Source organism: Periplaneta americana, chromosome 4, assembly GCF_040183065.1.
Source record: "Periplaneta americana isolate PAMFEO1 chromosome 4, P.americana_PAMFEO1_priV1, whole genome shotgun sequence".
In the NCBI taxonomy this organism is placed as follows: Eukaryota; Metazoa; Arthropoda; class Insecta; order Blattodea; family Blattidae; genus Periplaneta; species Periplaneta americana.
Genome location: NC_091120.1, coordinates 68424622 through 68445147, shown reverse-complemented (window position 1 = coordinate 68445147; position 20526 = coordinate 68424622). Strand labels below are relative to the sequence as shown.

General features: G+C 34.9%; 1 long non-coding RNA gene across 1 annotated transcript in view; it reads left to right on the top strand.

The window, feature by feature from the left end:
- Nucleotides 1–20526, top strand: part of LOC138698817 (uncharacterized) — a 503531-nt gene that overhangs the window by 134145 nt on the left and 348860 nt on the right. Inside the window, exon 2 of the long non-coding RNA XR_011331944.1 lies at nt 17766–17835. This is a non-coding gene — a long non-coding RNA (uncharacterized lncRNA). The remainder of the gene's footprint in view (nt 1–17765; nt 17836–20526) is intronic.

Here is a 20526-nt window from a genome sequence, read left to right as displayed (position 1 = left end):
CATTACATGTAAATTGTGTAAAATAAACATAAAAGTGACAAAAACAGTGCACTGAAAGACACTGCAATACCAAAGGCACAGAAAGTCTGTTGAACGTAATCCAAAAGTAAAAATCTGAAAATTATGAAGATATGAACTCTACGTTTAGCATAGATTTGTGTAGCCTACCATGATGTTCAGCGCCAACATCTCAATTAAGACATTAAATAATCTACATTTGATGGAATTTCTAGAAAAGTGCATAAAAATTAGTGGGTTTTCAGTGATGAGTTGTATATACAATATCCTATGAAACACGAACAAAAATCAGATAATAGGAATATCTGATACTACATCATGCACAAATAACGTCATGTGCTATTGAAAGAATTTCTTGCAATATAAAATCATTTCAATTGACATCCGCATACGACATCGTATGTTAAAGTTCCGTGACTTATGAATGCACGTTATTATTCATTGTAAAAATCACGACGAAAATGAACATCACGGCTCACACATGTTTACTAGTACAGCTTCAGAATGTCAAGCGTTGACTGTACTCTACGAACACGCAGCGACAACCTGTTTGTTTATATCTTTATTCTTTGCATTACCTTTGTTCGGCGTATTATATACCCAATGTGTCTTTAACTTCAGCCTTTAGGTAGCTGGAATACGAAGCCTAATAATGATGATGATGATGATATAGCAACGTTTTTCGAGAGGAATGTCCAAAGCAACCAACTAAATATAGAAATATACTATTATATAGGAAATTAAAGTCGACCTGGTTGGCGCAGTTGGTATAGCTCTGGCCTCCTACGCTTGTGGTTGCGGATTCGATCTCGGGCCAGATCGATGCCCTTTAAGTGTGCCTAAATGCAACAGGCTCATGTCAGTAGATTTACTGGCATATGAGAGAACACCTGGAGGATAAAATTTCGGCACACCGGCGACGCTGATATAATCTCGACAGTTGCGACCGTCGTGAAATAAAACATAACATTAAAAAAAAATTAATGCAATACAGTAAAAACAAAAGTAATTATTCAAGATTTTGTACAATATTGTTAAAATATAGCACATTAAAAATTTAAAAAAAGAAAAACTTGATACTTTTGTTTGTTTTTTAACATTTAATCTTTGGTTCATACAAAATTCTTCGAGTTTATTAAGCGACTGGAATATTTTTTTCTCTCACATTTTGTTGTCCATCTATTTAGCATCTTAATTTCTGGATGTGTTCTATATAGCCGGGAATCGAACCCGGGTCCTTGGTTCAGTTGACTTAATATATGTCAATATATATGTCGAACTTGGAGTCAGGCCACAGACGAGAAAACGTTAGAAGAGAGGGATTCGATCCGGTGCTGTGGATTGAACTTCGGCGTAACTCAATGGTTAGAACACTTAGTACGTATAACCAAGGATCCGGGTTCGATCCCCGGCGCCGGAGCGATTTTTTCTCCTCTAATAACCATTGTAACCAATGGTTTCTAAGGATGTTCTGGGCCTTTTCATCTGAATACAGGTGATAGTGAGTACGCGCTATATTGTACGATGATTTTCGTAATTTTGGATGTGAATTTCGTTGGATTTCAATTCTAATTATACACATTAAAAAATTGAGTTACAGACGACCTTTTAACATTGCGTTAATACGAATATCAGAAACTGCGCAAAAAATTTGAATTACCTACGATTTGGATTTAAAAACTTTCGAATTAGCAAATTCGACTGCATTATAAATATTTCTCTCTAACAATAGTAATCAATTTTCATAATAATTTCAGTAGTTTGGGGCACAGTTGAAATGGCCGTTCACCTGATTCTGTTATTGCCTTCCCTCAAATTGAAAATGCTAGAACCACCACTGCATTTGTGTATTCAAAACTCACGCATTCTAATATTATGATTATTATTGTTATTATAAACCTTACGAGTTACGGAGCATTTTTCTGCTGAAAAGTATTGTTCCAAATGTTTGCTATTACCTGCTGGAGACAGGAAAAATAGATATATTAACTGCAATTTTCGCTGACAGTAACTCAGTAATCTTCGATCGTTCTACAGAGCGTTCACCAGAAAACAGGGTTCTCTGAGATAGGCTTAAATGCCGCGTGCTTTTACTGTTGTAAATAGAATGCTATTGCCGACTAAATAGTGTGTGTACTTCCACTGGATCGACCGATGGAAAGTTTTTTGTTGTGTAGTATGGACAGATGATACAGGCTGAATGGACTTCAAGATAGAGAATTAGTATACAGCTGACTTCCATGAACAGTTCAGTTTAGTTCGTGGCAGTGTAGTATACATTAGAACACCGAACCTTGATTTATGACGTGTATATTACAGAGAAATCGTACAAAAAAGTGTCGTGATGTATTTTTAGCAGTCGACAGTAACAGTAGCCTACTTATTTTAGGGTAAGTCAATAAATTATATCTGTAATGTGCAAGTTGCCAAATTTTATTCCCGAAAGCTGATGCACTTAGGGCCGGTATTATAAATGCCGTTTAAACCTTACGTTCAGTTTAAACTAACGTTTTTCGTTCTACTTCGTATTATAAATCTTAATTACCAGCTAATCTTGAGTTAACTTGAGTTTAAATTGATCGGCAGTTCTCTACCGTTTAAACTGCAGTTTAAGGCTCAGCAGTGCAAGATGGCGATTCCCGCAATACATATGAATATTGCAGATGTTTTCCAAGAACTTATGAGTGACGATAAGTGAGTGCTTAATATTAATGAACGACCACGGCGGCAAAGAATTTTTCGAAATAAAGTGCACCACTTTGAAATATAACTTATATAAATGAACATAATGTTTTAAAACAGATTGAGACTTTCGAAGCAGACAGTTCTAACCTTCAGAATTAGGCTTACAGTCCTAACCTTGTTTCGAAAAATTGAAACTCGGATACAACATGCAACAAAAAAAATGAGAAAGTGCAAAAATATGTGTTTTAGTTTTTGAATTTAAAGATTATTTGAAATGATAAATGATTTATTTTTCATTTTTGAAAACATACTGTTGAATATCTGTATCGGTTACTAGAACCCTATTTTACCCGAAGGTATATTAGGGCTGTAGTTAAATCATACATATCTTAGCCCTGTAAAAATATTTACATAAAATATATACATATTTATGACATAAAATACAAATATTACATTAAATGTGTATGACATAATAAAAATCATAGTTATATTATATACAAATACGTGGATATGAGATAAAATAGATATAGTACATAGAAATAGATGCACAATATATGAAACACGGTCATATTACATACAGTACTTTCCCAGGACACATCGCGCACAGAATTATTACATAAAAAATAGGTAAGCATTTCGTAGAAACATACATATTACTTCTAAGGACAGATATGACATAAAAATGATATGAAATAGACACATGACATACAAATTCATGTACAACACATAGACATATTATATAAAATACACAGACAAGACAGAAAAAAAAAGAAAATTACATAAAACTTATATATGATACAAAACAGTGATATTATAGCTATTATTATTGTGATTATTCGTATTATTGTTAACTGTAGTAGTATCTCCTTTTATTGCAGTCTGTTTTGCCCTATGGCATGTTAGATTAATGATAAAAAACTGAAAATATATGTACACACAAAATTAACACATTCATATACCCTTACTAACTGCATTAAGTACAACTTCTCTTACTATGGCAGAAACACATAAACTAGCTATTTACAGTGAATTATGAATATGTGATATGAATATCTGAAATTCTGTTGAACAGTATTTCTTTTTAAACATAAAAATCAGGGGTTTTTCAAATTGCCCAGAACATGAGGTGACATGTGACAGTAATAACAGGCGAGCTCTTTCGAAAATTGGGCAATCAAATAGGAGGTGTTGAACAGTCTGGTCGCTTTCCTCGCATTTACACATGGATTCATTCACATTATTGATTTTGAACCGTTTAAAATATGTCTTAAATTTTCCATGGCCTGAAATGAATTGCGTAAGCACGAAATTGGGTATCATGTGTTTACAGTTTAACCTAGAGATTATTGTAGGAAAGAATAAGTCTCTAGTTAGAGACATTAATAATATTACCTAATTTCACTACACTCATAAAAATAATTTTATTGTATAACTGAATTCTGTTTCATAAATATTCTAGACAGCACATAAAATACGCACACTAATATTTTTACTTCATTACTCAGTTGATTCTGTATGGAGTTACGTCGCTGATGGTCATGCAAGGTTTAGTTTGGTTGCATTGTTTTTGGGAATGTAATGCTGGTAGCCAGCGTTAAGAAACTATTTTAGGTTAAGTCTGACAAGCATACTGAAGTAGGCGGTATTGATCCTCTTTAGGTTTTATTATGATACTCTCTCTGATATCGAAGAACAAGGATTTTCTTAATGAAGATTCTCCACAAGCGTCGGCTATTTTAAATCAGTAATAATTATAATTAATTAAACAGTTGCGATCGTCTTCTTTTCTTTCCTAGCAGTAATACCAATCGTATTCCACTATGGTTTAACTTAACTGAGACTCTGTAATACGGCATGTTGAGTTAAACTCACGGTTAGGTTGAACTTTAGGTTTAACATAATCTTTAGATTAGTCGTATTTATAAAATCGGGTCTTAATCATCGCTAAGCAGACTGTTATTTGCCCATGTTATTTTCTGAACGGAGCCGTACTAAGCGAAACCTGTTTCCAGGTGTACAACCATAATAACGTGACTTTGCTACACTTGGCCTATATATAGTCAACAAAATTAAAATTGTTCGCGATCTCGTAAATCTGTTCTCTCTTGTTAGTCGAAATAGGTTGGGATATCGAACCTTGGAGCTTCCTCATGTGAGAATAGCGAGTACATTCTCTTGCAGCAAGTCTGTTTGAAAAAAAAAAATGTCGCTAAAAAGCAACATATACTGGAATGGATATTCGTATGTAGAGGTTCCAAATTGCCTTGGAGAATTGCATTTTCTCACATGTTCCCAAGACGAGGGGGACAGACTTTTATTAATCATAACATCTGAGTGTTATCGACTTGTTTAGTTTATATCTCCCACACTGCGTTGTGGCTTCTTTTATGTTGAGCGGCAGCCCATGCGATAAGTTGAACGCTGTCTCCATTTGGGAGCGACGTCTTACACCCGAATACACTTGCTTCTTCAAATCCCGAAATGTGTTCCCGTCTACCCTCTTACACCCTCTTAAGGGCAGTGCGCTGTTGCAGACTTCAGACAGACGATTGCAAGTTCCCTATAAATATTCGTCTCTTTCCTCCCTTTTCATTTCTTCCTATATTTTTCTTTCTTTCTCTGGGTTTTATTTTTGTTGATCTTTCCTATTATTGAATTATTTCTTCTTGATTTTTCTTTCCTTGCTTATTATTGCTGAATTTGTTTAATTTTCCTTCCGTTATTTCATATAGGATTCTACTTTCGTAACTTTTAGTAATTTATCTCTTTCTATTGTTCTTCGCTCTTCCTTCGTCCATTCATGTTTTTATTTTATTTATTTCTTCGTTGTTTCCTTTATCTCCATATTAACTTTTCGGTAAATGAAAAACATGGGAATTCCACTCTCTAAGTTTTTGAAAATCAGTAAGATATTGTAGAAAAACCAGTCACCCAGTTATAAATTGGTCATACTCAATTTGCCATAAAATTATTGATCATATAAATTATTCACCACACTTATTGATATGTCATTAAGTATTTTTGGTTGGATGCTGAATATTTGTTATACCTTTCAATCTGTGAGCGGTCAATCAAACAATCAATCTATCAGAACAGATGTACAGATACATTATGTTTTATTGTCAAAAGTGGTTACGCACAGATTACTTTCTTAACTGAAAACAATTTTTCAAAATAATTAATGACAAATTATGCTCTGTGTCGCGCGTGTTTTCTCTCCTGGTGAGCCGCAAAACTATTTTAATGCTGCTTTTTTATTTTTTCCAAAAGTTAACGTTCGCTTCACTGGTCGTGCTATGAAATTAATTTTATATTATGATTGAAGAATAGATGGGTTCTGTACAGCTGTCAAAAAAAAAAAGTGGCCGCACTCGTGAACAGCGAATATTTTCAAAGTCCACTTCGGGTCGCGGCGATGTTACACGATGCATGTGCTTGTACAAGCAGTTCCGGAACTATGAAAGTGTTCCATATCTACGCCTCGTAGACCAGCGGTAGAGTGCTTGTTTAATGATTCAAAGGTCGTGGGTTCGGGCCTTCTTCAAGTTTTCATTTTATTTTTTAATCTTTCTTTAGCGATGTAAATGATATTCAAATTATCATTTATATCCAGTTATCGTTCTTTATGGATATCACGTTATTTATATTTTGTTATCGTTCTTTAGAGATATGAACAAAATTCAGGTCATCATTTGTATTCTCTTATCGTATTATAACGATATGAATAATAATTATTATTGTATTTCCAATGGGGGTTAGCCGTATTTTACATATGTATGTTAGGGCTATAGTTTTATACACAAAAAAGATAAGCATAAAGAGAAATGGAAAAGAAAATTAAATTAGCTTACGCGATGTAAACAAAACATAAACAATCCGTAAATTAGGCATTGCGATTGCAAAACAAATATCAGTTATCAATTTGTAACATACAAAAACATTAACAACACACATTCGTAACACTTCTATAACACAAATATGCAGCTTTCCGTACCATACATCATAAATTAATACACAATAGTCACACAAACACAATCAAACCATAATTACGACATTGCGACGACATCAAGCATCACATAACTGACTCACATACATAACAAATCAAGCATCCGTTACAACACATACACTTCAACATAGTAACCACACTTTTAAAAGTTACAAATTTGGCTCCAAGAAGAATAAATAGGACACTGTTACTAATTACTATTCTTCTACAATTTCTTAAATACATCTGTAATAAATCTGTGAAATTCCGATATGAATAATATTCACGTTTTTTACATTGTTATCGTTCTTTAGCGATTTAAATAATATTCAAGTTATCATTTATATTCTGTTTTCCTTCATTAGCATTATAAAACAATATTCAAGTTATTTATATTGTTATTGTTCTTTCGCAATATATTAATTAAACAAACCGACATTTATCATTTATATTCTGTTATCGTTCTTTAGTGAGACTGTATAAATAATATTCAAGTTATTTATATTGTAATCGTTCTTTAGCGATATAAATAACATAAATTTAATATTAGGTTTGGAAAAATCCAGTTGCATAATACTGGTATTAGTTTTTCTTTTTGTATTATTACATTATACTATCTTGAACCACAATAAAATGGAAAGGAGTAACGAGGAATTGAACCTGAGACGTTGACATCTAAATTCCGACGTTCGTCTGCTGAGCTACGAGAGCAAAAGTGTGGAAACATTTTTGGAAAAATTGGCCCAATCACACTCTAAGATCTTCTGATGATTCGTAGAAGCTAGTCCAGGATGCGGGGGGCAAAGGCTAATTGAGATTTCCCGGTCTCTGACCGGGTCAAACATCCTGATAGAATTAATATTTAACCCTTGCCGTGACTTTCGGTGAAGTCCGGAGGGCCCAATTAGTCAAATCCACTCTCCTCATCTCCACGCTTGGGCCCCTTGGAATTTAATAAAATTCGAAAGAGATTGTGGTGTGCGGAAAGCAACGGGATGTTACCGCATTTAGGCCTATCCTTCCTAAGAAAACTGCAAACATGAACAAAGGAAGCTTTTAATAGAAGAAGAAGGATCTTCTGCGGACCTCTGGAAAAAGAACTAAGGAAGAGACTAGTGAAGTGCTTTGTGTGGAGTGTGGCATTGTATGGGGAAAGAACATGGACATTACGACGAAATGAAGAGAAACGAATTGAAGCATTTGAAATGTGGATGTGGAGAAGAACGGTGCGTGTAAAGTGGACAGGCAGAATAAGAAATAAAACTGTGTTTGAAAAAGTGAGTGAAGAAAGAATGATGCTGAAACTGATTAGAAAGAGAAAAAGGAATTGGTTGGGTCTCTGGTTGAAAAGAATAATAGACGACATTAGGATATGTGGATCATATGCGGAGACTAAGAGGAAGGCAGAAAATAGGAAAGATTGGAGATTGCTGGGTTTGCAATGTAAGACCTGCCCATGGACAGAACATTTATGTGTGTATGTTCAGAATGCCTGGAATATCGTGTCTAAGAACAGTCGCTATTTGCAAAGACTAGTCAATTCCATGCCCACTCGACTGCAAGATGATCGAGATAAGAGGAAGATAGACTAAATATTGAATTGTGGCCTTTTGTTTTGTTTTTTGAACGATTAATTGTTTGAATGTTTTAAGGCCGACGTCAGTAAATTTGTTATGTTTATGCCACGAAAGATATTTTATTGAGAATAAAATCTTTTTTCTTTCCATTTGCAGCCACAATATCATAATGATAATGATAAAGTCATGGCATAATATATTAATGAACCTGATGTTAATTACTAAAATAATCATAAAAGAGAAAGGAGCCATTATGTCTAGTTTGTCTCTCTCAAAAACAGAACAAAAAAGGACATAAAAAGCACGAGGTTGTAGTCGAACGCAGGACCTCATGAATAAAACGCCTGAACGCTACCATTATGCTATCGAATAACACACAGTATACTTCAATTATAACTGTAGATATCAGGCAACGTGGTCCAACATCATGTAACATCGCCTGTCTCCGAATTCTAGCGAAGATACCCGAAGGGAACTTTGATACAGGAGAGCGGCCACTTTTTCTTTTGACACCTGTACATGTTCGAGCCCTCCAGTCGATAGAACTATTTGAATGAGTTGAAGGTTCTTTGATTTACTGAATCCCGATCACAGAAATAGTGATAGAGAAATCACACTCTCATCGTAGATCACAACGCAAAATTGTCCTCTTTTTCTTTTGACTTGCTAACTTAAAATATATCTAGATCTAAACTAGAAAAAAATACATATATATAATTTTCAAACAACATTTGTCTTGGAAATTGACTAGCAAAAGAATGGCACACTTCACACAAAGCACTTCACTAGTCTCTTCCTTAGGTCTTTTTCCAGAGGTCCGCAGAAGATGCTTCTTTTTCTATTAAAAGCTTCCTTTGTCATTGCTATTCTATTTCAGATTTCCTGGCAGCAGAGAAAAACTGCAAACATGGCATGATGTGTGTTACCACGGCAAAATATTCCGGAGGTTTAAACAATATTAAGTGCTATTGTGAAAAAATCAGCCTTTATTCTTTCACTTACAAATAAAATATTCCTAAAAATAAGTCACAGGCATTAGGTAATTAGTATCCAAACACGGAGTTGCGTCAGTTTTACGCGAAAATCTGTCCGTTTCATCCCAGTATTCCATGGAATGACAACTTTATTGTAAATCAGAAAAAAAAAAATTATTTTCCTGGACAATTTTATTTTTGTGGCATTATGTCTTATAGCCCTAATATAACCAAATACCATAACCAATGTCTTAAATTCAATATTCAGTTATTCATTGCGTCATCTGTTCTGGAGAGCGAGAGAGAGAGAGAGAGAGAGAGAGAGAGAGATGAAAAAATCGTCTGCCCTCCACTGAGGATCCAAAAGGCAATAATACAATAATGAATTTACAAACTTGAAGATCAAGATTAAAATGCATACAGTGTTAACAGTGAAAGAAAAATTAATTTAACTTAACATAATTATAAGTGATAATTTATTATTTGGAGAGAATCTCTAAGAATTTTAGTTAGAATTTCTTGAATTTCATAGAAATTAATTTTTAGACTTTTAAGGATATCACCGGTGAATTTTGGTAGGTTACCTCTTGCTCCAAACAAGATACCTCTCACAATCCATTGATTAATTGGAATTTTATTTTTTTTTTTTCTGACAGGAATGCAGGCAGGGTTCGTAGATAGCGTGTTTTTCAAAATTTACTTCCTCCGCCTGGGTGGTATTCCTTTCGAAGCGAAAATGATATATTTTCATTCCTTTTAAGTGCTATGACATCAGCTGTCCGACTGGAATCTTCTATAGAAAGACAATGAACTTCCTCATGCACTTCCCATTCTCGTTGTTGTAGGATTTGAGCTGTAGATGCTCTTACTCGATGGTGACGATTGTTTCGCAGCAATTCGGCGCTTCAGCAGAACCCCAGCACATGTCGAAGGGTTTCTGTCTCGTTGCAGCCGATTTGGCGGCAACAGGTTGTGCTGAAAGTTCGACCAGACACGACCTTACTGCTGTCAGGTTGCAGGACATCTTCAGTGCATTTATGTATTCCGATGTAGACATCCAGGAATTAGAATTAGGGCAGTCTGCATTTAATGATACTCCCTTTCCCTTATGCGGTAAGAGACACCAAGACTGGAAAGATCGAGTTTGCAATATTTCTCGCAGCTTTCTTTCGTTAATTTTAGATGAAAGTGTGTCCTTGTGAATATTTAATTTGTGAAGTGACAGGTTGGGGGCGCACTTCACAGTAAACACATTGTCTCCACATGTAATATGTAAGCTACTCAGGGTGTCTACTAGTAATGAAAATAACTAAGAAGGAACTACGAGTAATTTAAGCAATTGGTAGCAAAAGTAACGAAATATTATTGATTTAAAAGACTCGAATGATCGTGGGTACTGAAATTACACTTATTGTTCTGCTTCACTTATTTATTGGCCCCGCTGCCTGAGCTGCTGTGGTCGGTAGTCAGGGATTACATATACGTACAGATCTCGGATTTTATCTCTGTCTCTGTGCAACGTCACATTTGCGGTGGGGGAAGTGAGGAGATGGGAGGAAAGTTGTACTGCTTTTCAATATGCTGACGCCCACGTTGTAAGATAAGCATTTGAAATTTAACGGCCACTGAACGGCAGAGATATAATCCGAGATCTGTATATGCGAAACTATACAGGCTAGAGGGCTGGAAGAGAAGTTGGCTGCGCGTCTATTGAAATGAAGATTAGAGAAATTGAGAAACAAATGTAATGATAACGTAAGATGACTGAAATGTGATTAATGTTTCTCATCGTGCTTTTGAGTAATTATAAAGTTGCGGTAACTAAAAACTAACTAATTTTTATTTCTCATTTTCGGTAAACACCCGGTACTACTTCTTATCGTGAAAACAAGTGAATAGAGGAGCGACCTTAAGGTATATACTTTTCACTGGAAAATGCTGTCGCTTTACAGAGTGCGAAGAAAGGAGGATGCATTCAAACATTCGACCTATTTGAGGAGAATACGGCGACGGCCATAAGGATATTTCCCAGTATAAATGTTGATGCGGTGAGCATAACGCACGACTACACCGCAATCTAGCGGAGTGTTTTAGAGGAAGCAAAAACATCGAGAGGAGAATAGGGCTGAAATAGACTGCTGGGGAGCTGCTGTCTGTGTGATCGTCATGTTCGTTAAGTAATTTTGCCAGTATCTATCTGACATCACCACCCTAACCATCACCACCTTTCGTCAAGAATGGGATTCTTTCGCCAATTCCTCGTATATTCTGTTGTCATAATAATACCCACAACTAGTGAAATCTTTGGTCATGTAGTAAGTATGACTTATGCCACCATTTAAGGCAATAATGAAGAATCGTTTCAGATTAGTCAGTTAGTTCTAGATATAGGTATGAGTTGTAACTGAAGAGAATAAAGAATTCTGACATGGGCCGACTCAGCATTGCTTACAATACAAGTAACTTGTCTATATGTTTTGGTGAATATTACATCTTCTGCCAATTAATTTTGTTTTGTATGATGAAAGCCCATGTAGTTACATAAATTATGTACACAGCAAAATTGAAGGTTGAAACCCGTTTAAAACATTAAAGGCTGGTTCACAATAAACCGGGAACGGAAAAGAGAACGAGAACGCATATAATGTTAAAATAAATGTATTTAAATGTGAGCATTAACAATTAGCTGTTGTGAATGCTCATATTTCAATACATTTATTTTAACATTATTTCCGTTCTCGTTCTCGTTTCCGTTACCTGGTTTATTGTGACCCAGCCTTAATTTTCACGTATATAAATAGACTAGACATAGCAAGACTGAGAAAACTTTCACTGGATTCGAAAGAATGACCAAAATTGAAATAGGAACCACTTATTTTGTTTTGGCTTCACAAATTTATTGACCCTACGAGTTCAATGACTCTAAAGGGGATTTTGGAGATTTCACTTGCCTTTTGGAATCTCGAAGTGTGGTGGAATGGGTGGCTTGGGTTTTTCAAGCGTTCCTTGGAAAACATCTTTATTGTTTCCTTATAATATGTGGAAAGCCCGGTTCAATGATAGTTACATAAATATACAGAAATATTAACGGGGGTGGAAAAATCTTGCAAAATGTAAAAATAAATAAATAAATATTTTATGGAATATGAAAATTTGCAGAAACATTATACAATATAAAACATTCTTTCGTTTTACACTGCTCCGCAGTTTAGTAGAATGCGTTTGAGTATAAAGAAAGCAAAAAACAGTAGAACGGGGTCTGTTGTTGTGACGAGAATTCAAGTCTCAGCATGCCAGTGAGGCACCATGTCACAAAACGTTCACGTCTAATTATTTTTGACATCGTAAATATTATTCAACGCCTACAAAACGGGGCAAATGTTAAGGCTATAGGTGGAGAGTTTAGGGTAAATAAGTATTTATTTATCTATTTATTTATATATTTGTTTTATAGATATATTCTAGGACGTTAAATTAATTTATGTCAACATTGTATCAGATTCACCTTTTATAATGAATTAACAACTCTTAAATACCTATTCCCGTATGATCGATGTTTTCCTGTCCATAATATTTCTCGACTTTCATGCTCTACCGCTTGCCGATTACACGGGACTTGCTCCGCGTGTTATGTCTAAGTAGGTGGACATTGACTTTCTCTCATATCGACTGAGCAGTGTACTTGTGGTTTACATATCGTGAATCGTGAAAATTCTTGTTCTTATATCGCTGACAGGAATATGAAATTTCATATTTTTCCTGTCTACACTTACAAGGCTTAATTTAAAAAATTTCATAGCTTAAATTGATATATTGGATATACCTGCCTGTTGAACTAACATTCTTAACTATCTCTACTGCAAGAATTCACACCAACGTATTTTAAGTAGGCTATTTTAGATGATATAGTTTAGCAACTTAAAAAAAATTAGCACTATAACATGCTATGAAATGCTAAATTTGATTGTTAATGTTAAAATTTAGCATTTTGAAGCGTTTTTGGATGGAACATTTTTATGGAAAGTTTGGTAGTAGAAATTCAGTGTTATCAACATGTTAACGGGAGAGTTTTCTGCACTTCAGATAAAATTCTTGAAAATAATAAATAAATAAAGGAACATATAAAATTACACTGAAAAGGCGAATATTAAAAAGCATGCCATAAGATATGAACCTGCTAACCGAGAAATGCATTTAAAATGGGTATTAAAGACAACAGATTGTTTTATTTCATTCAGATACACTCATTGAGAGTTACATGGAACAAAGTTCAACATGACTCTCCTTTAATCTGATTAGTCCGTTCTTGACAATTGTAGGCCCTGTGTTTCTCTAAAACATTTTTCCTCCTAAGTCAACTTTTACTACACAATTTGCACATAAAAATAAATTAGAATCATTAACATAAAAATACTCACTTCTACAATAATCATCCTCTCGTTGCTTAATGGTCATTTTATCCCGATTCATCTTGTTACTTAATTATAAACAGTCACTACGACATACAACTTGTTTGTTAGTGAACGGACTTAAAGAGGTTTCATAGGAAATAACATTTCTATGCTATATTTATACTCTATAAGTTAATATGGAGCAGTCGCCATACTATTCGAAAAAGTATAAGGACCTCTGTGTGGCGGGACCTTTGGATAGATCCTGTTTTTTTTATTTACAAAAAAAAATTGTATCATAAAATGTAATTTCGCTCTTACTTCGCAGAAACAAAGAGAAGAAGGTGGTAATATGGGACGGGATTGTAAAATGGGACACGACTGTTTTTCTGAAATAAGTGGCGCTATCTGTTATGTACAGTGACATATTTTCCTTCTCGGGTAGTCTTTGTCTGCAATGGGATGCAGTTAAGTCCATCGAGTGACAGTGTGCATGAGAAAGGGTCATGTTCATTACACCAGTGTTAAAAATTTTTGCAGAGTGTGCTTTTCTCCCTGATATGCAGTAACAAATTAAGGTAGAGGTATTATATTTATGCGTAAAAAGGAAATAGTCGATATAGATTTGAATATCCCAGCATCATGGATATCAAATTCCTTTGCAAATTACATTTATCCAAGGTTTTATTTATTTGTTTATTTATTTATTATTTATTTATTTAATCTGACGGAGTTAAGGCCATCAGGCCTTCTCTACCATACCACCAGAATACATATATAAATACAAGAAACAAATGCGGAGAGAAGAAGAAAATAAGAAATAAAAGTAAAATTCAGGTACAAATACAAAAAGCACAAATGCAAAGAGAATGAAAGAGAAAAAATACATATATAGTAGGAAGATAAGATCACAATGGGCATAAAAGGTACTAATACAGTATATTATTTACCCTGTCCCATAATACAACATTACTAATACCAGCTATTACTGTGAGATAAATAGATGCTCAGGACAAAGCTAGTCTTAGAATCTTCTAATTTGTGTGTAAGGTACTGATAAACGTGCATGAAAGGTGCTGAGGACAAAACTAGGGCATTCATCTATGGAAAACGGAGAACTTCATATTTTTTATATAACTATCAACACATTGACTTCCATATGAATTCTGTGTCTAATGTGTTACCAGTGTTCATGTCTTAAGCATTGTATGTGATTCCAGGCTGAATTTTTAGAATTTACGCAGGCAGTTTGTCTGTCCCATATTGTAACCTTATTTTCTGGAAGTGTAATTATGCGGCATGAGCACTTTCTAAAACATAACACCTGATTCCTTCATAAAATCGTGTTATGATTTTGCACACATAAGGAGAAATGATATTTTTATAAAGGATCACCTCAAATCCCATTTTTAACTTCGTTGTTTTCAAATTAGAGACTGTGGAAAAAGACTGTCCCATATTACTACCTTCTGCTTTATACATTTCACATTATGAACTCAATTTCGCATTTTATTGCGGATTTAAAAAACTGTAGTAGTATATTTAACATGTTTTTAAACATAAAATTACTTATTTTGTGAACATATGTGTAAATTTCGAATTTATTGTGATTGCATAAATCTACCATCTCTACAGATGATATATGAAATGAGGGGAGGTGGAGAGTGTTGGTGGAATGAATGAGTTCAGCAATGTCTGTGTACAGTACGATTATTTGGTCCTGACAGTCGCCGGAGATGTGCGCCTGGGACAGGCGAGTCCATTCAGTTACGCCAAGGGGTGTTTGGGTTATTCTCTCGCTTGCCTTCGGAGCGATCGGATGTCATGCGTGCGGTAGAGCGATATGTTTCCAGTACAGTTAAGCTGTACTGCATTCCTTATCTCTACTCCGGAACTCTCCCCATTCCTCCTATTACTTCCTCTCTTTCGCGTCGCTGAGCTGTCAGGATTAAATAATCGGTCTGTACCACGAATTCTATCACGACGAGACCGGAGATGGAACCCGAGCCGCCTGTATGACGCGTTAGCGCTGAGTCAGAGACATGGCGGTGCATCCACGTAAGTACTAGCAGGCAGAGGACAGCAAAATGCGACTGTGTAGTTTGCAGTGTAGGTGACAGCTGTGGCGCTGTCAGCCAATTTACCATATAACAGGCGGTGTGTAAGAGGTTACTACAGGTCTGCAACTGGCAATTCCCACACCGAGGAGGGCGCAGCGAAATGAAGAAATGAAACAGTGGAAAACATTTTTCACAGGCCACGAAGAAAACGAGAAGTTTTCATATACAACGCCACAGCGGAATCAGTTGTATTACGAAGGCGACAGACTTCCTCCCCTTCTATCCTATTTGGAGCCCTGTCAGTTCATCCTCTGTAATAAAGTGATTTAATATTGTAACTCTACCAGCTTTTATAAAGTATATGGAAGAAGTGAGAATTCTGCTCCCAGTGTTATCTTCTAGGTAATGACTCGAGACTGGGACGAAATTGAGACGTGATCTTGGAAAAATATCTTCTGTGTTGGTTTCTCTTCAGTAAAAGTCATTCATTATTTACCTCACCATAAAAACATTCACCATTACGGTGGCCTGTTTGTTATTTCTTTTTTTATGTCTTTTACACGCAAATATAAAAATTTGACTGTTATGTCCGTCTCATGCTCCCTTTGCAATACAACAAACACCATTGTTCCAGCAGAGTTCTTGGCGTCCGAAAACTCAGACTAAATGCTGGTCCATAATGAACCGGGAACAGAAACAACGAGAACGAGAACGGAGCATTCACAATTAACTTTTCCGTTCCCGTTCCCGTGCTTCGGTAAGTTCTCGTTAATTGTGAATGCTCAAATTTGAATGCATTTATTTTAGCAATATTTCCGTTCTCGTTTCGTTTCCGTTCCCGGTTTATTGTGGACCAGCCTTAAATGCTAAGAGAGCATATCTTGAAATAAAAGATATCAGAGGATTTACCGAATTCCTTAATTTCGCGAAACGTTTATTCTCTTCGTGATTGTTATTATGAGCATTGCTGGGATTGTAAGGATGTTTGAAATTTGAAATGAAAGTTTGATATTTCTTTTAATTTCTGTCTTCATACTTCCTGCATTTAAATTTAACAAGGCGGGACTTTTCGTTAACCACTTCATAATTGCATAGTGATTCCATAAGGTCTAGTCTCGAGACAGCAGTGAATTGATATAGTCAAAATTATTTTACACATCAATATAACGCCAATGATTTATTCGAGAGATTTCTATTTACACGTAAATAACATTTAAATGCATTAAACATAATTGAAGATACACAGTGTATAACTAAAGTATTGATTTGTGGTGTCAGTGATATAATTTATCTTAGGTTATGATATATACAGGGTGTATCAAAAGGTCAGGTCAATCCTGATGGAGATGATTCAGGACCTTTTTTGCAACAAAAAAAATCCTAATACACTTTTTAATATTCATTCCCGTTTCCGAGTTACACGAATATCACGTACCGTATCTATCCCCATTTCATTCCACGTCTAATGGACGTGTCTATTTGAGAGAAGGTAGGCTAATTTTCAGTTGACTAGAGCAGATGCTCAAAATGTCCCCCTCTCGCAAGAACACAAGCTTCAGCACGCCGCGCCTCCTGACGTCTCGTTGCACATTATCCAATCCGTGCTGGTGTATCTCCATTGCAGCCGTGTTAACCTTTGCAACGAGCTTTTCCCTGCTTGATCTCTCCGTTTGGAACACTTTCTCCTTCATGCAGCCCCAGAGAAAGAAGTCCAATGGTGTTAGGTTTGTAACGCGATCTGCCTCATTCCAGCGTAGGTTCCGTGTAAATGTTTGGGCAGGCATTCTTGGTGATACAGTGATTGGCCCATTTATCATTGAGGACAGAATGAGAGTTGAAGATTACCTGAATTTCTTAGAAGGTATGGTTACGCCGATATTGGATGATATGCCTTTACAGTCACGACGACATCTGTGGTATCAACTAGACGGTGCTCCAGCACATTTCAAACTTCTAGTACGCCAATAGTTAGATCACCATTTTCCAGGTAGATGGATTGTAAGGGATGGTCCCGTTGCCTGGCCAGCCCAGTCCCCAGACCAAACACCATTAATTATTTTCTATTCTTATTTCAGATTGGAATAACGCAGAATGGCACATCAATCACACAGGCAGTCATCGTCCTCTTCGTCTTCATACATGGCGGTAAGACATTTTATTTGATTTGTCTTCCCTCTTTCTCGATGACTTGTTGTGAGAGTTGTATTCACACTTGGTTGTAAAGTATATCTCATTACAGAGAATTAGATTCATTTAGAAATTAATACCGCACCTAAGTACTTTAGAATTGCACTATGTTAAATTACCAACTGTTTCTGTCTTCATAATCTCCGCATTTGTTAATCACTCCATTTGTACACGAATTGCAATTTTTTATTAAATGAAAATTATTTCTTTTATTTCTTCGTTAAGCATTTACACTTTAAAAATGAATTTATTATCATGTCATTAATTTCTTTCCGTTTAATATTTCATCAGAGTTGGCTTTTAAACAAATCATAATTTCATTCATCCAAGTCCTATTGTAATTAATGATGTCACCATATTAACGAAGTGTGACCAGATATCTCGATTGTAAATTGCATAAACACCTCACACTAGAACATAAATAACATTACTGAATTGACAAAGAGGCAAATATATTCTTGACAGAAATAATAAGTACGTATGTATGAGGATTTCATTTCGTCAAAAGAGCCTCATATTTAAATAAAATAAAAAAGTAACTTGGTAAGAATATTATAAAGGACATACCAACAATTTTAATTATTTTACCGTGAATTGAGGCGTTTAGTCGCAAAATTAGATACATCACTAAAACATAATTTTTTTTTAGTATGAAGGAAAAATGTATATCTTCTTTACACTATGAGGTAAAATGTTAATACTTTGAGGATACATTTGTTATGGAATATTAAAATGTTCCATGACATTATTGCATAATTAGTAGATAATAGAGAAAATTTATTTGATGTATCTGGTTTTGAAAATTGTTCTGTGGTCTATCTGGGTTTGCATATGTATAAAAGGACTTATCTTGGTTTGAAATCATACAAACATTCTATTATATACAATGTATTATTTTAAACCACTGTTACATTATTACACTTAATTTGTCATAATTGTTACATTTTCATCACAAAAGAAGCTGAATTATTAAACAACCAGATCACCTATGGTCACACACATTTTCTTCTTCATTCATAGCAGAAATTTGATTTTCATCCAAGCTTTCCAATCTGTTAACAATACGTACAGAAATATTTTAAGTGATTTCCAGTCATTGCAAAATGTTTTGTCAGCAAAGCAGTTACATAATTTATTTTTAATTGCGACACTTGTACTCCTGTCAGCATTATGCTTGGTGATGCAATATTTATTATTATTATTTTTTTCTCTTCTTATAAATGCTCTTGTATTGACAAGACTCACTTCTGTAGCGAACTTCACCCTTCACCAGGACGTCATATTTTTCTTGTTCGACTGAAAGAAAAACCTTTTACATGGAAAGTGCCACTGTGCTGGTGGTCGCACAATATTGGAAACAAATTTTTCCCAGTCATATGTTTTATCTGACAAAGTTATGACTGTTCCAAAATTAGGGCAAATATCTTTATACTCGATAGGGCTAATTATATCTTGCCGTTTTTCTCTCAGCTGTTTCTGCGCGGGAACAATACTAATGCGCAGTGAACGTATGCGCAAACCTTTGATGTATCTGGTTTTGGAAATAAACTCGCATAACTTATCTGGATTTGCAACCAATACTGTTTTTTCATCATTCAAATCCATATTATCTATCTGGTTTTGGAAATAAACTCACATAATTTATCTTGATTTGCAACCAATACTGTTCTTTCATCATACAAATCCATATTATGTATCTGGTTTTTGAAATAAACTCACATAATTTATCTGGATTTGCAACCAATACTGTTCTTTCATCATACAAATCCATATTATGTATCTGGTTTTTGAAATAAACTCACATAATTTATCTGGATTTGCAACCAATACTGTTCTTTCATCATACAAATCCATATTATGTATCTGGTTTTTGAAATAAACTCATATAATTTATCTGGATTTGTAACCAATACTGTTCTTTCATCATACAAATCCATATTATGTATCTGGTTTTTTAAATAAACTCACATAATTTATCTGGATTTGCAACCAATACTGTTCTTTCATCATACAAATCCATATTATGTATCTGGTTTTTGAAATAAACTCACATAATTTATCTGGATTTGCAACCAATACTGTTCTTTCATCATACAAATCCATATTATGTATCTGGTTTTGGAAATAAACTCATATAATTTACCTGGATTTGCAACCAATTCTGTTCTTTCATCATACAAATCCATATTATGTATCTGGTTTTGGAAATAGACTCACATAATTTATCTGGATTTGCAACCAATTCTGTTCTTTCATCATACAAAGCCATATTATGTTCCTGGTTTTGGAGCATAATAGCGCTATGGCAGTTGTAGAATAATATGAATAGGCCTATATGAAACATAACATTAACTCATTTTCGGAAAAAAAAAAAAGTGATGTAACTGATTTTGCAACTACACTTCTCAATTAGACTTTGGATATTTTGACTAAACATTTTTATATGAGTCACCAAATATTTTCAGCCTTAACCATGTATTGCTCATAGCTAGGTCTCAGCCTGGAAGAGTAGAAAGGAAAATATTAGGATGTTATGAATGTTGGTGCTGAAGTTTAGATAATCATTGTGATTGAGTTTACACAGTCTATATGCGGAAGTTCGTTACCTGAGTGTGGTTTATATGACCATGCCGGAGTTTACCGTTCGTG